Genomic DNA, 15,641 nt, shown 5'->3' with positions numbered 1-15,641 from the left:
TATATGTCTGGGATTTATAGGTGTAGATGACTGGCTGGAAGATATGGGGAAAGAAGTTTGATGTTCTCATGCTACCAAAATATTTCTAAAAGTGGCAATGACACTCTACTAACAATTGCTTTACTATTTCAGAAGGGCTGCTCCCTTCTCATACCATTGGGTGAGGAGTCTGGCAGGTACATGAAGGTGTCCTCTTGGGTTTTATTTTGTTTATTAATGGGATCTGAATATTGCTGACTGGGTCAGCAATTATTGCTCATCTCTAGTTGCCCTTGAGAAGATGGTGGTGAACTGCTTTAGTCCATTTGCTACAGGGTGACCCACAATGTCATTCGGGAGTGCTCTTACAGTGTCAGAATGGTTACACCATTTTCCGCCAGTGGGTGGGGAACACGTGTCTGGTACATGAATGTGCCCTCTTGGGGATGAAGGATTTAAATCTCACGCACTGAGCCCCCTAGGTGCAAGTTGCTAGAAAGGCCTTTCATTGTCTAGTAAAAAATGAGGTCTGCAGATGCTGGAGATCACAGCTGCAAATGTGTTGCTGGTCAAAGCACAGCAGGCCAGGCAGCATCTCAGGAATAGAGAATTCGACGTTTCGAGCGGCTTATGCTCGAAACGTCGAATTCTCGATTCCTGAGATGCTGCCTGGCCTGCTGTGCTTTGACCAGCAACACATTTGCAGCTTTCATTGTCTAGGCCTACCAGGCATTAGGAAAATTCTTACTGTTCGTTTGAGGCCATCTCAACATGGAGATGTCTCTTCTTCCAGCATCTTCAGATATGAGCACCTCTAATTAGTGTACTGCCCAGGCTACATCATTTTGGGCCAGCAAATTTAGAGATGCAGGGTGCTGTCTTTAGATAAACGTTTGGCTGCCTTTTAATTGGGCACCACCCTTCATTCACACAGGCTGCACATTTGGTCCAAGTTGACTTGACCCATGGGTGTGCTGACAAAATTCCATTCTATGAGGGCTACTGTCTTATCTCTGCACACTCTCGGCCCAAAACTGCGATCAAAACCCCATCACCAGTTACCTGAAACACAAGTTCAAATTTATTTTTTCAGATGGCTACTGTTAGCATGAGGTGAAGTAGCTTCAAATTGGGGGGCGGGTGTGATAGATATATGACAGATATCAGAGGTAGTTTCTTTACTCAGAGAGTGGTAGGGGTGTGGAACGCACTGCCTGCAACAGTAATACACTCACCAACTTTAAAAGCATTTACACTGTCAATGGATAAACGCGGATGAAAATGGAATAAGGTTAGATAGGTTTCACATTTGTTTAACAGGTCGGCGCAACATCGCTGTACTGCGCTGTAATGTTCTATTACATTGGAATTAGCAGTTACACGTTGGAGAATTTCCATAACAAACAAGCACTTTCCGATTGAGAGCAAAACCTATCACACTCACGTTCAGCAGCAACTGTCCACATGACCAGCCCACCCGCCGTCCTCTTCAAGCGGCGGCGTGGTGACGTCAGTGAGAGCCTGCGCCCGCGCCCGCTCGCGGCGGGGCAGCCAATGCGATTGCGAGCGAGAGCCCCGCGGCAGGGGTCAGGTGCCAACTGCCAATTGCTCGGCGCGCGCTTCCAGTGTTGGTGCGTTCCGAGCGGTGACAGTTGGATTGGGGCGGCCGCTCGCTCGGTCGTTATGAGTTAGGCCGCTGTGGGCTTCACCAGACTGACAGGGGAAGGATGCCCTGTGGCCTGGCTTAAATCCTGCTGTTTTGGACCGGGGGCACCAAGCATCACGGAAGTAACGGGAAGCGCCTTCTCGCTTCGACAGATCGGTAACGCAACTCTCGTGTGTCAAAGAACACTCGAGCCGGTTACAATAGCGGTGAAAGGCAGTGAGTAAGCTGACGTTGTGCAGGCGACTTTTGAGATATTTTTCAGTTTTGTTTCTTCAAACAACGCATGGGTTTGCTATTTAAAGGGATCGCGTTCTTAGCCAAATGGAGAGTTAAACTGCATTGATTTGCCTTCATCACCGGCGCTCGGCTGTTCAGTCTGTCGTCCAAATGATTTCATTTTGTTCTGACGCCGCTGCTTCAGTGCCTTTTTGGTAGATGAGTTGACAGAAATGATCGGTTTTTGGCAGCAATAGAAGGAGTGTTTGTGAAGTTGTTTGCAGTCATCCGGGAACAGACTTGTCGGTTGAGCGATTGCATTTGTTTCCCCAGGATGTGGGGACTACAGGTGAGGAGAGTGCAGTTTGCAGAGTGTTGGGCCAGTCATTGCGGCCACCCTGTACTTAGTGAAGGTGTAGGTGTGTACAGTGAGTGCCCACTGGAAATATGCAGCGCATGAGGTCGGTTCGCATGCAAAGCTAAAATGATTTCATCTCTGCTATTTTTGAGTCCAGCACTTCAGATTAACGCGCTCTCTAATCTTGTGCGACTGGAAGGATCCCATATCAGCGATTTTAAAGGGATCATCAACAATTTGCATTTTATTTCCGTGTTGATTTTTTTTCTCTCTAGTTGTTGATATGCTTGCTCAAATGCTGGTATTTATTCTAGAGCTACGTCAAGTTAGGGACGTTAGTGTGTAAGATGCTGACGTGCTTTTTGATTTTGTTTCTCAAGTACTTTTTAATATTCACCTCGAACCGTTTACTCTCAGACCTGGTGCGGAAGGATTCCCATTGAAGTGCAGTGTATCTGGAAGAATCAGTAGAGACCACGGAGAGCAAAATAAACTGTTGGGAGAGGGTATGAAGTAGAATAGTATAAGGTCGTCAACAGGAGTCTGTACTCGCACTGAGTTTTCAGGCAGCAATTCTTCGACAGTACTTTAACCCCAGTGAAATATGTTCATTTCAGCAATGATAACTTCATTGAAATCATCACTTAATCAGCCTCCAAGCAGATTGAAATAGAATTGTTTGTGACTGTGAAGATGATATTGATTATGCCGATTCCTTCCTTGCTGAAGGATTTGAAATACCTCAAAAATATTATCCACTTGCCAATTGTGGTTATTGAGGCTCACTGTACAATGAGGATGAATGTAATTTAATTCCTCTTGCCAGATAGAAACAAGCAGAGTGAGTTCACAGCTTTGATTGAATTACAGACTTCCCTGCAACGTGCACATGTTTCTTAGTGGGTTCCACATGATAGCTCTGTCAGGTACCGGAACTGAAACAGATTCCATTCACTTGATGTCTAGCTGGTGTGTAATTATTAGCATAGGTACTAGGTGTCTTGATGAACTGGAAAACTGGCTGACTGGATCAGCAAGTGTACTGGCAGCATTACTAGAATGGGACCATGAATGGTATTTTCCTGAAGAGTGGAGGATCACTTTCTGTGGAGGTATTACTATTCCCTTGGGTAACTTCCTCAGCAATCCTAACCTTTTGGAAGACAGATTATTGGACTTGTTACTCTGCAATCCCGTTTCAGATTGTAATCCACAATCATGATGGTGGCAGTATGAGCTTCCACTGTGACATCCTGACGTTGGATTACTTCTGCTTGCACTGCAATGGATATTGTGGCATCAGCCATCAAACTGCATTATTGGTGGTGAGGAATTGACTACTGCTTCCACACAAGAAAGGATGGACCAAACTTTGCAAAAGCATTGCACTAATTTGGTGCTGAACTCCTCTGTACTATTTGACTGTGAGTGCAAGGTCTTTTCAATGCATCAAACATTTAATTCTATTTTGACATTAGATTAATCTTCTTTAGATTAGATTACTTACAGTGTGGAAACAGGCCCTTCGGCCCAACAAGTCCACGCCGACCCGCTGAAGCGCAACCCACCCATATCCCACCCACATTTACCCCTGACCTAACACGGGCAATTTAGCATGGCCAATTCACCTGACCCGCACATCTTTGGACTGTGGGAGGAAACCGGAGCACGGGGAGAACGTGCAAACTCCACACTGTCAGTCGCCTGAGTCGGGAATTGAACCTGGGTCTCAGGTGCTGTGAAGCAGCAGTGCTAACCACTGTGCCACCGTGCCGCTCATACTACTATACTGCTGAAATCTTCGATCAAAAGCAAAATGCAATGGATACTGGAAATTTGAAATAAAAACAAAACTTTGGTGAAATTTGGCAGGTCTGGCAGCATTTGTGGAAAGAGCAACAGTTAGCGTTTCACATCCAGTCTAACTTCAGAATTATAGAAGTCCTGATCTCAGGCCTCTGGTGAAAAGTGATGATACTCTGAAGTGTTTAAATTGGAAAAAAAGAGGCAGATTAATTTAAAGTAATTGGCTGTTGGCAAAGAAAATCAGAAATAGCAGAACAGTGTAAGCAAAGGACTAAATACATTTGGCAATTTATGAAGAGGAAAAGTGGCAAGTTGGATTTATGGAAGTCGCTTACCGCAGGATTAGATTCCCCTACGGTCCAAGAAATCCACACAGACACTGGGAGAATGTGCAAACTCCACACAGACAGTTGCTCAAGGCTGGAATTGAACCTGTGTCCCTGGCACTGAGGCAGCAGTGCTAACCACTGGGCCACTGTGCTGCCCCTTGTCACTGTAAGGATGGTCATTATAGCAAAGTGTCATTAAACTGAACTGTTCTCTTCATGTCTTGTACTCATCCTTGGTCCACTGCGAACTGCAGAATATATATTAGAATTGTCTCTGTACTTGCGATACTTTTGTCTCATGTAGGCCCCAAATAAATCTAATCCATCGGCTAAGATGGCTTGTCTTATGATTTGGCAGACTTGTTTAATACTGTGAAGAAAGTGAGGATGCACATGCTGGAGGCCAGAGTCGAAGAGTGCTGGAAAAGCACAGTCGGTAAGGCAGTATCCAGGGAGCAGGAGAGTTGACGTTTTGGGCATAACCACTTCATCAGGAATAGTATCTCCCTGCTTTTTGCTGGATACTCCTTTTTATTTGCAACACAATATTCTTCTAGCATTCTTACATTACCTGTGACAATTTTCTCCTTTTCATGGATTAGGTTCACTATTATCAAAGTGGGGCAAGGTCCAAAATTTTATTTTATTTTGCTTATTTCAAGCCATAAAACTTAATTTGTGTACCGAGTACAAAGTAAGAAAGACACTTTTGGATCCAAAATTGAGTTAGTGGTAGGAGATAGAGGGTAGTGGTAGAAGGCTGTTGTGTGACTGGAGATATACCACAGGGTTCAATGCTTGTAATTTTCATGATAAGTAAGTTTGGGGATGATACAACCTAGGGTGGTTGACAGTGAGGAAGATGGTCTTGGTTTACAGAGCGATTATAAATGGATTGGACAGATGGGCAGATCAGTGGCAGGTAGAATTCCGCCCTGTTAAGTGTGAGATGATGCACTTTGAAAAAAGTAACAAGAAAGGGAGTACTCTGAGGGAAAAGAGATCTTGGACTGTTAGTCCACAAATCCCTGAAGGTGGCAGGACTTGTTTATGGGTAGTGAAGACAGCAATGGGCACTTGCTTTTATCAGTTGAGGCATAGATTATAAGAGTAAAGAGCTTATACTGAAGCTGTACAGGACTTTGGTTAGGCCATAGCTGGAGTACTGTGTGCAGTTCTGTCTTCACATTGTAGGAAGGATGTGATTGCAATGGAGATTGACCACATTGTTGCCTGGGATAAAGCTCTCTAACTATGAAGCGGGGTTGGATAAACTTGGGTTGTTTTCTTTGGAGCAGAGAAAGTTTGGGGGTGTGTGGTGTCTGATAAGGGTGTATAATATTATGAGGGCATTGGCAGGGTGCATAGAAAGGAGCTGTACCCCTTAGTCAGAGTAAATAATAAGGGGGCAAGCTTTTAAGTTGAAAAGCAGGAGGTTTAGAGCAGATTTGAGGAAACCTTTTTTCACCCAGAGGGTTGTGGGGTCATGAAAGCACTGCCTAGGAGGGTAGTTGGGGTGGGTAAACTTGCACAAGTTTTTAAAAAATACTTGGAAAAATCCTTGAAATGTCATAACATGGCAGTGAGCCTAGTGCTGGAAAGTGAGACTGGTGTAGATTGTGTCGCTTTGGTAGTACAGACTTAATGGGCCAAAGGGCCTTTTCAGTATTGTATGATTCTGTGACATGTTGTGATGGAGGAATCATCAATCACTTGGTGATTTTTCAAAGTTTGTCACCAAATTGGTTGTTCTTATTTATATATAGTTAGTTACCGGTACTTTTATTATGGATAGTGTAAATTTCATTAAAAAGCACCCTGCTAGTTCAATCTAGTAAGATGTCAAAGAGCTAAAGTGCACGTGGAACACCTACTGTAATGAGATTCACTACCTTAATGAAAGAAGAAGATAAAAGAAAACATAACAATGTGTTTCAGTTGAGCTGTTTCATTTATTATCTTTAATACCTGGTTGGGAGTGTGACACAGTGCTATATAGAGTATATAGCAAGGGTACATCTGGATATTGCTGGGAAATGGAAATTCTGTTATGAGAAGCAACTTGAGATTCTAGGATTCTTTATAATGGAGAGGAGCAGGCTAAAATTACCTTTTTAAAATTATGAAGACTTTTTAACTAGAATAGCAAAAGATCATTTACCTCCGTTCAGGAGACAAGTGCCAGTTTAAAACCTTCCATTAGAGAAAGCAGAAAGATAAGTCAGTTTATGTGAGAAAAGGGGATAAAATTTTGAAGCATTTAGGATGGCAAGGCCTTTGTGAATGGAATTTAACATTGATGACATCACCACAATAGGTTGGAGACTCGATGCTGTGACCTTGATTTCAGTGATTTTTGACTGTTGCCTTTCATTGGGATATGGTTCAAGCGCTGATCTAGATTTAACATTGTTAAAAATCTCACAACACCAGGTTATAGTCCTACAGGTTTAATTGGACGCAATAGTTAAAGCATCACGCAATAGTTAAAGTCAAATTGGACGCAAAGCATTGTACTTTGCTCAAAAAATTGCATGAATCTGTGTAAGACTCTGTTAACTCACTTTTTAGATTAGAATCAGTCTAAACATTATGGCATAGACAGGGAACACAGGGGTTAACACCTTCAACATCTCAACATCCTATCTGCGCTGACCAATTGTTACAGTTAACCTGAGAATGTAACTTTATTAAAAAGTTTTGTTGATTTTCATATGAAAGAAGTGTAACGATCATGGTCATTCTAACTGATGAGAGACTTAACAAACAATCAAGGTATTTTTCAATGTATAATTTCAGTTACATTACACTGTAAACATTTGCTATAAATTCTGTGTCTTACAACTGTGTACTCCACAACGACCTGACGAAGGAACAGCGCTCTGAAATCTACGCAGGGTCCTACTATTAATTGTATAAGTCCTGCCCTTGTTAGTTTTACCAAAGTGCAATAACTCCCACTTATCCAAATTAAACTCCATCTGCCACTCATCAGCCCATTGCCCCAATTAGTGTCATAGAGATGTACAGAATGGAAACAGACCCTTTGGTCCAGCCCATCCATGCTGGCCAGATATCCCAACCCATCCCACCTGCCAGCACCCGGCCCATATCCCTCCAAACCCTTCCTATTCATATACCCATCCAAATGCCTCTTAAATGTTGCAATTGTACCATTCTCCAACACTTTCTTTGGCACCTCATTCCATACACGTACCACCCTCTGTGTGAAAAAGTTGCCCCTTAGGTCTCTCTTATATCTCCTCACCCTAAGCCTATGTCCTCTAGTTCTGACTCCCCCACCCCTATTTATCCTATCCATGCCCCTCATAATTTTATAAATCTCTGAGGTCACCCCTCAATCTCCGACACACCAGGGCAAACAGACCCAGCCTGTTTAGTCTCTCCCTATAGCTCAAATCCTCCAACCCTGGTAACATCCTTGTAAATCTTTTCTGAACCCTTTCAAATTTCACAACATCTTTCCAATAGGAACGAGACCAGAATTGCACGCAATATTCCAACAGTGGCCTAACCAATGTCCTTACAGCCGCAACTTGACCTCCCAACTGCATACTCAATACTCTGACCAATAAAGGAAAGCTTACCAAACACCTTCTTCACTATCCTATCTACCTGTGACTCCACTTTCAAGGAGCTATGAACCTGCACTGTAAGATCTTTGTTCAGCAACACTCCCTAGGACCTTACCATTAAGTGTATAAGTCCTGCTAAGATTTGCTTTATCTGAATTAAACTCCATCTGCCACTTCTCAGCCTATTGGCCCATCTGGTCAAGATCCTGTTGTAGTCTGAGGTGACCCTCTTCGCTGTCCACTACACCTCCAATTTTGATGTCATGTACAACTAACTGTATCTCTTATGCTTGCATCCAAATCATTTATGTAAATGACGAAAAGTAGTGGACCCAGCACTGATCCTTGTGGCACTCCACTGGTCACAGTCCCCAGTCTGAAAAGCAACCCTCCACCACCACCCTCAGTCTTCTACCTTTTTGAGCCAGTTCTGTATCCAAATGGCTAGTTCTCCCTGTATTCCATGAGATCTAACCTTGCTAATCAGTCTCCCATGGGGAACCTTGTCGAATGCCTTACTGAAGTCCATATAGATCACATCTACTGCTCTGCCCTCATCAATCCTCTTTGTTACTTTCTCCAAAAACTCAATCAAGTTTGTGAGACATGATTTCCCACGCACAAAACTGTCTTGACTATTCCTAATCAGTCCTTGCCTTTCCAAATGCTTATACATCCTGTCCCTCAGGGTTCCCTCCAACAACTTGCCCACCACCGACATCAGGCTCACTGGTCTATAGATCCCTGGCTTGTCCTTGCCATCCTTCTTAAACAGTGGCTCCACGTTTGCCAACCTCCAGTCTTCCGGCCCCTCACCTGTGACTATCGTTGATACAAATATCTCAGCAAGAGGCCCAGCAATCACTTCTCTAGCTTCCCACAGAGTTCTTGGGTACACCTAATCAGATCCTGGGGATTTATCCACCTTTACTCGTTTCAAGACATCCAGCACTTTCTCCTCTGTAATCTGGACAGTTTGCAAGATGTCACCATCTATTTCCATACAGCCTATATCTTCCATATCCTTTTCCACAGTAAATACTGATGCAACATACTCATTTAGTATCTCCCCCATTTTCTGCGGCTCTACATAACAGCCACCTTGCTGATCTTTGAGGGGTCCTATTCTCTCCCTAGGGCCCCTTTTGTCCTTAATGTATTTGTAAAAACCCTTTGGATTCTTGTTAATTCTATTTGCCAAAGCTATCTCATGTTCCCTTTTTGCCCTCCTGATCTCCCTCTTAAGTATACACCTACTTCCTTTATACTCTTCTAAGGATTCACTTGATCTATCCTGGCTATACCTTCCATATGCTTCTTTCTTTTTCTTAACTAAACCCTCAATTTCTTTAGTCATCCAGCGTTCCCTATACCTACTAGCATTTCCTTTTACCCTGACAGGAGTATACTTTCTCTGGATTCTCATTTCTGAAGGCTTCCCATTTTCCAGCCATCTTTATTTGCGAACATTTGCTCCCCCAATCAGCTTTCAAAAGTTCTTGCCTAATACTGTCAAAATTGGCCTTTCTCCAATTTTGAACTTCAACTTTTAGATCTGGTCTATCCTTTTCCATCATTATTTTAAATCTAAATAGAATTATGGTCGCTTACTTAACATGAAGTGATTTTACAAGCAGTGAAGCAAATACCAGTCAGATTAATTTGATGAGGGTAGCCCAGTGGCTATGGCAAGTTGAATTCAGTGATCTGGAAATTTTAATGGACCAGCATCAGAAAATAATTCACTGACTTGTCACTTTTTAATAATTTTTACGAACATAGTTAACTGGTTTGCTTCTGGCCTTCCAGGAAAGGAATTGGCTATTCTTAATGGATTTGATCCACAGTTCTTCCCAGTGTCTGTATTAAAAATATTGCTGCCTGGGGGTTACCTACAACCCATACTTGATGTTCTTTCCTTCTGGGTAGGAATGTGGGTACTGCAGCTTGATTTCCATACAAATTACCTCATTCTTTAATTAATTATTTCATGTTTTGAGTCCCAGCACCTGATTATGCATAGTAGCAGCACAGAAAGTAAGGAAAGGAAGCAATTCCTGTTCTCTAGAACTCACTACCTTATATGATGTGCTTGAAGGTGTGTGATTAAGAATTGGCCTGCTCACTCTCATGAAGATACATAATGAATATTCATGACTCTGAGTAAAGGTCATCTATGAATTGAGGGACAGCTGCTACCGTTGAGTCACTGAGCCTAAGAAATAAGTGCATGTACTCTCCTTTTCACAACTTAGAAATGCTGGTATATTTTTATGGACATTACAGTGCAGTTGAGATTAAATATAGAATATCTCAAATGAAATAGTGTCACAACACAAGTGATCGTATTGTCAATGAAAAAATATGTACCTCATGAAAGATTAACTAGGGAAAATGTTTGCTGAGATAATTTAATCAAATACAAATCTGGAATGGGACTATCAGTGACACTGGTGATGGAAGAAGCAGCATTTCTGAGAGACAGGCTTTAAAAGGTTAAATTAGGTATTTATGTTGCTTACGTTACGTGCAAAATTCTAAGTTCAACATAATTGATCAATGTTATCTGTTATTCTTATGGTAGTATCCCTACTTCTGGGTCACAAGGTCTGGGTATAGTCCCACCTGCATCATAGATATGTCATAATAGTTTGATTAATTTTGATTTAGTCTTTTGTTCTTTAGCTAGTAACTGGTAATTTGTTGAGTTCTGGTTCACATGGGAATGGCTTACAAGTAAGTAATTTCATAATGACTCTGTTTAGTACAGAAGAACAGGTTTGGTCACTCTACAACTGATTTTCATTTTGCAAACACTTAAATTTAATGGGTCATTTAAAATTAACATATATAAGAAATGCCACAATCCTGACTGCAGACTAAACGATCAGTCAGGATTTCATAGAGGGGAGAAAAGCAGGCCATTGTTCTATCCACAGAGTTATTTTTAAAAAAGACAAAATAAGAAATCATTTGAAAAGCAGAGCAAAATCAGAAATTGCTTGAAAAACTCAGGTCTGGCAGCATCCGTGAAGAGAAAGCAAAATTACCATTTCAAGTCCACTGACCGTTCTTTAGAAGAGAAAAACAACTCTGAATGAGGATGTTCTCCAGTGTATCAAATCAGGATCCTCCCATACTGTAGTACTGGGTTCCAAACCATCATTGAATATCCTCCCATACTGTAGTACTGGGTTCCAAACTATCATTGAATGGGAGACAACAATTTGCATGCACTTCCTCCTCTCTCCTATGCTTTTTTGAACTCATAGGACCATGTTGGCTGAAATTGGTGTGGTTCATAGCAGTTTGATGACACGTCTGTGAAGGACTTTGGAATGTTTTGATGTATCAATGTTATAAACACAAGTTTGTTGTTGGAAAGTTTCTCTTATTTCACCACTTCATCAAGAGCCTGACTAGTTTTAATGATGAACTTTAGTACTGTAACAAGTCTGACTATCATTAGTTGCATTGGTATGCGATCTGAAGGATCAGGGATGTAATTTTTCACAAATTGCTTTGAGGGACACTCACTTAAGTCATTTTAAAAACAAAATACTGTAAACTATAGGACATAGGGACAGAAGTAGGCCAGTCAGCTAATCAAATCTGTTACACCTTGATCTCAATGAGATTAAGGCTGATCTGATAATCCTTAACTCCACTGTCCTACCTTTTCCCCATAACCCTTGCTCATTAAAAATCTGCCTATCTCCTTATATTGCCTTGAATATAGTTAATCACCCAGCCTAAACAAAACTATACAGTAAAGAATTCCACAGATTCACTAACCTCTGAAAGAAGGAATTATTTCTTGTTTCTGTGTTAAATTTGAGACCTCTTCCTCTGAGGTTATGCCTCCTGGTCCTAAACTCTCCCATGAGGGAAACAACATTTCTGTATCCACCCTATCAAGTCCCTTAAGAATCTTGTGTGTTTCAATGAGATTACTTCTCACTCTTTTAAACTCCTGTGCATAAAGGTGCAATCTACTCGACCTTTCCGCATAAGACAGCCTGGTATCAGCTGAGTGAACCTTCACTGGACTGCCTCCAGTGCCAGTGTATCTGTCCTTAGATAGGGGACCCAAAACTGTTCACAATGTTCCAGTTGTGAGTCGACTAGCGATTCGTATAGTTTTAACAAACCTCCCTTCTTTGAACCACCATTCCCTTTAAAATAAAGGCCAACATTCTATTTGCCTTCCCTATTACCCACAGTACTTGGATGTTAGCTTTTTGTGATTCAAGGGCGAGGACTTCAAAGTCCCTCTCTTCCATAACTTTCTGTAATCTTTCTTCATTTAAATAATATTCATCGCCTCTATTCTTTCTGCTAAAGTTTATACACAAGAATTCTGAAAGTAGCAGAGAAACTTAGCAGAAAGAGAACAGACAACTTTTCTGTTTGGCCCTTTCCTTAAAGCTGAAAGATATTACAAGTAAATGATGTTTAAAAAATAAATAGAACAAATGGAAGGTGAAATAGGTACGATTACATCAAAGAGAATAAAAAAGAATAATGTGGAAAGAACTTGAGTGGTGAACAGGAGATGCCCAAGAGAAAGTTGAAACTACAATTTGAAGTTAGAGAGTCATACACCATGCAAACAGACCTTTTGGTTCCACTTGTCCAAGTTTCCCAAACTAAATTAGCGCCACTTGCGTGCACTTGGCCTGTATCAATTTAAGCTGAAAATGTGTTGCTGGAAAAGCGCAGCAGGTCAGGCAGCATCCAAGGAGAAGGAGAATCGACGTTTCGGGCATGAGCCCCTCATCAGGATTCCTTGGATGCTGCCTGACCTGCTGCGCTTTTCCAGCAACACATTTTCAGCTCTGATCTCCAACATCAGCCATCCTCATTTTCTCCTACATCAATTTAAACCTTTCCTATTCACGAACCTATCCATTGTCTTTTAAAAAGCATCGTGGAGAGTTTAGACATACTTCAACCCTTGCTGTCAAGTTTGCAGCCTAGACTTAACACTTTGAGGAGATCACCTGAGACCAAAGCTACTGTGAACACTTTAATAGATTTATGTTTCCATTCATGTTTGTATACGTGATTTCATGAGTGCCTACTTTTCTGGGCGAAAATGTTCATTCTAGCTATGTGTCACATAAGGGAGTGCATTCAAGGATGGGTGATGTCCGGTGCTCCCTAACATCCAAGTTCTGCCTCAGCATATTGTTCTAGTGGAGAAACATTTCTCTAAGTGCAGCCTCTTCAAATGAAGCAGGAATTTAGGCATCATGGAAGATCACAGGGTTCCAACCGCTGACCTCATATGATTTGGGCAGCAATGATCACAGATGAATTAAACGTCGATTGGCCAGAGCTCTTTCCTGTTAATCAATTTATTTGCATTTTAGTATGGTATTTGCAACCTGACGTGGTGACCAGGTGGTGTTGTGCACCTGCGATAACTAGTGATTTTGGAAAATTACCACTGCCAGGGCTGTTGCATTAACCTAATCATGGGGAAAAGAGAAGAAGAGGTGTAACCTTTAATAAATTTTGTTGGTAAAGTCCTTGATACATTTGTGGTTTTAGGATTGGATGATTTCTCACAGGAGCAGAAGAATCGACGTTTCGGGCATAAGCCCTTCATCAGGAATGAGAAGAAACCTGATGCCCGAAATGTCGATTTTCCTGCTCCTCGGATGCTGCCTAAACTGCTGTGCTTTTCCAGCACCACACTCTCAATTCTGATCTCCAGCATCTGCAATCCTCACTTTTCTCCTAGTTGATTTCTCGCAAGGCCCCAGTAGATAATTAGACAGTCCAACCACATAAAAATTAAGCACTGATGATAGCTTAATTGGCAACCACTCCTCCGCAGTGCAAATCCTGGTGCAGCAGAGGCCACAATTCTTTAGTTAGAGCCTGCATTGTGCTTTGAACTTGAAGAAATGGCAATGCAGACAGTTGATTTTTGGCTATCCTCATTCACGTCCTGAGGGGACCTAATGCTGAGGCTTTGTGTGGGATGTACAAATTTCTGCTGCTGTTTGTGTGAAAAAATTTCTAATTTTTCCCCTGAAGGGCCTCTCTCTGATTTTAATTATTGGCATTATTCTCAACGACCTCGTCTGCCACTTTCTGCTACCAATATAACAGGCTTCCATTTATTTCTCTCAAAACCCCAAAAATCTCAACTGAATCACTCCATAAGTTTCTACATTGCCAAATCTGATACAAGCTGATATAAATTAAGCATTGTTAGTAGCTGTGTTGCTGCTGGTTCTTCACTGAAGTCCAACTCCAGGCCTTGAGCAAAGAAATTCAAGGCTGATCTCGAGTGTAATACTGAGGGGGTGTTGAGCTGTCGGACATTCATCTGAAATTTCATCTGCCAATTCAAATGAATGAAAAAGATCCCAGGGCACTATTTGGAGAAGAGCTTGGAAGTTATCTCCAACCGTTTACTCAGTTGTTATCCCTTTTTCAGCATCACAAAAAGCGGATGCTCACTATGTTGCTTGTGGGTGTTTTGCTCAAATTGGTTACTGTGATTACAGCAGTGACTACACAATTTTCCTGGTTCAAAGAATATCACATAATTGCAGATACTTGGTGAATTAGTCGGACACGCTTTTCAGCTATGATATGTTATGCTCGAATTAATAGTCAACATAAGTTTTTTTTAAACTTTAGATAGGCCTATCCCACTTACTAGTACCTTTTACAACTGGGCACTAAGAATGAAGCAGATGATTCAGGCTGTGTTGCAAAGATGCTTGAGAGTTTAAGACATGCTCGCACAGAACAGATCATACATAGCGAAAGACAAAAATGATGATCATCCATACTGAAGAAACAATTTATATTTGACATATAAATTGACTCCCATTCTTGGAAAGTTAATTTGAATCTTTAAATATGACTTGTATGCCAACATCTACAGCACTTAATTAATTGTAAGGTGTTTTGTGAAATCTGTTAATGGAAAGCACTGTGCAAATGTAAGTCTTTCCTGTTTTCATATGATTACACTTCATAATTTAACCTTTGTAGACCTGATATATTTTGGCATATTTGCCTCACATTCCCACTATGGCTTACTGTTCAGTGTGTTTTTGAAGGTAAGGTGCACCGTTCTAGATATAACATCTCTGTATCCAAGGCATTTGGGAAGGGGCAATAAATTCTGGCCCAGTCACGGACACTTTCATCCCAAATGAATACAATAACCAAAGCTTTTGTCTGAGATTAGATTAGATTAGATTACTTACAGTGTGGAAACAGGCCATTCGGCCCAACAAATCCACACCGACCCGCCGAAGCGCACCCACCCAGACCCATTCCTCTATATTTACCTCTGCACCTATCAGTACGGGCAGTTTAGCATGGCCAATTCACCTAACCTGCACATTTTTTGGACTGTGGGAGGAAACCCAGAAGAAACCCACGCAGACACGGGGAGAATCTGCAAGCTCCACACAGGGAGTCACCTGAGGCAGGAATTGAACCCAGGTCTCTGGCGCTGTGAGGCAGCAGTGCTAACTACTGTGCCACCGTGCTGCCCTTTTGTGTACTGGAGGAAAACTTCTTTCCTTTTATATTCAAACCATCTAGTTTTAAAGACTAATATTCCCTTAGCTTTTTGTTTTCACTTTACTTTTTTTCTGAAGTGAGTTCTGAAGAAATTATAAAGTTAACAGTTTCTCTCTCCTCAGGTACTGGAG

The 15,641-nt window shown here is 41.7% G+C and overlaps 1 protein-coding gene across 5 annotated transcripts in view; it reads left to right on the top strand.

The window, feature by feature from the left end:
- Nucleotides 1-1,532: 1,532 nt before the first annotated feature.
- LOC132815692 (glycoprotein-N-acetylgalactosamine 3-beta-galactosyltransferase 1-like) overlaps nt 1,533-15,641 on the top strand; it is a 28,991-nt gene continuing 14,882 nt past the window's right edge. For 2 of the 5 annotated variants that reach the window (XM_060824760.1, XM_060824759.1), the window contains exon 1: nt 1,676-1,861. The gene's annotated coding sequence lies outside the window, so the exon portion shown is untranslated. Of the gene's footprint in view, nt 1,866-15,641 lie in introns of all 5 variants that reach the window. The other 3 variants (XM_060824757.1, XM_060824761.1, XM_060824758.1) reach the window with 3 other exon arrangements.

The sequence above is a fragment of the Hemiscyllium ocellatum genome, chromosome 5, assembly GCF_020745735.1.
Source record: "Hemiscyllium ocellatum isolate sHemOce1 chromosome 5, sHemOce1.pat.X.cur, whole genome shotgun sequence".
Classification (NCBI taxonomy): Eukaryota; Metazoa; Chordata; class Chondrichthyes; order Orectolobiformes; family Hemiscylliidae; genus Hemiscyllium; species Hemiscyllium ocellatum.
This window is presented reverse-complemented; position numbering and strand designations above follow the sequence as displayed.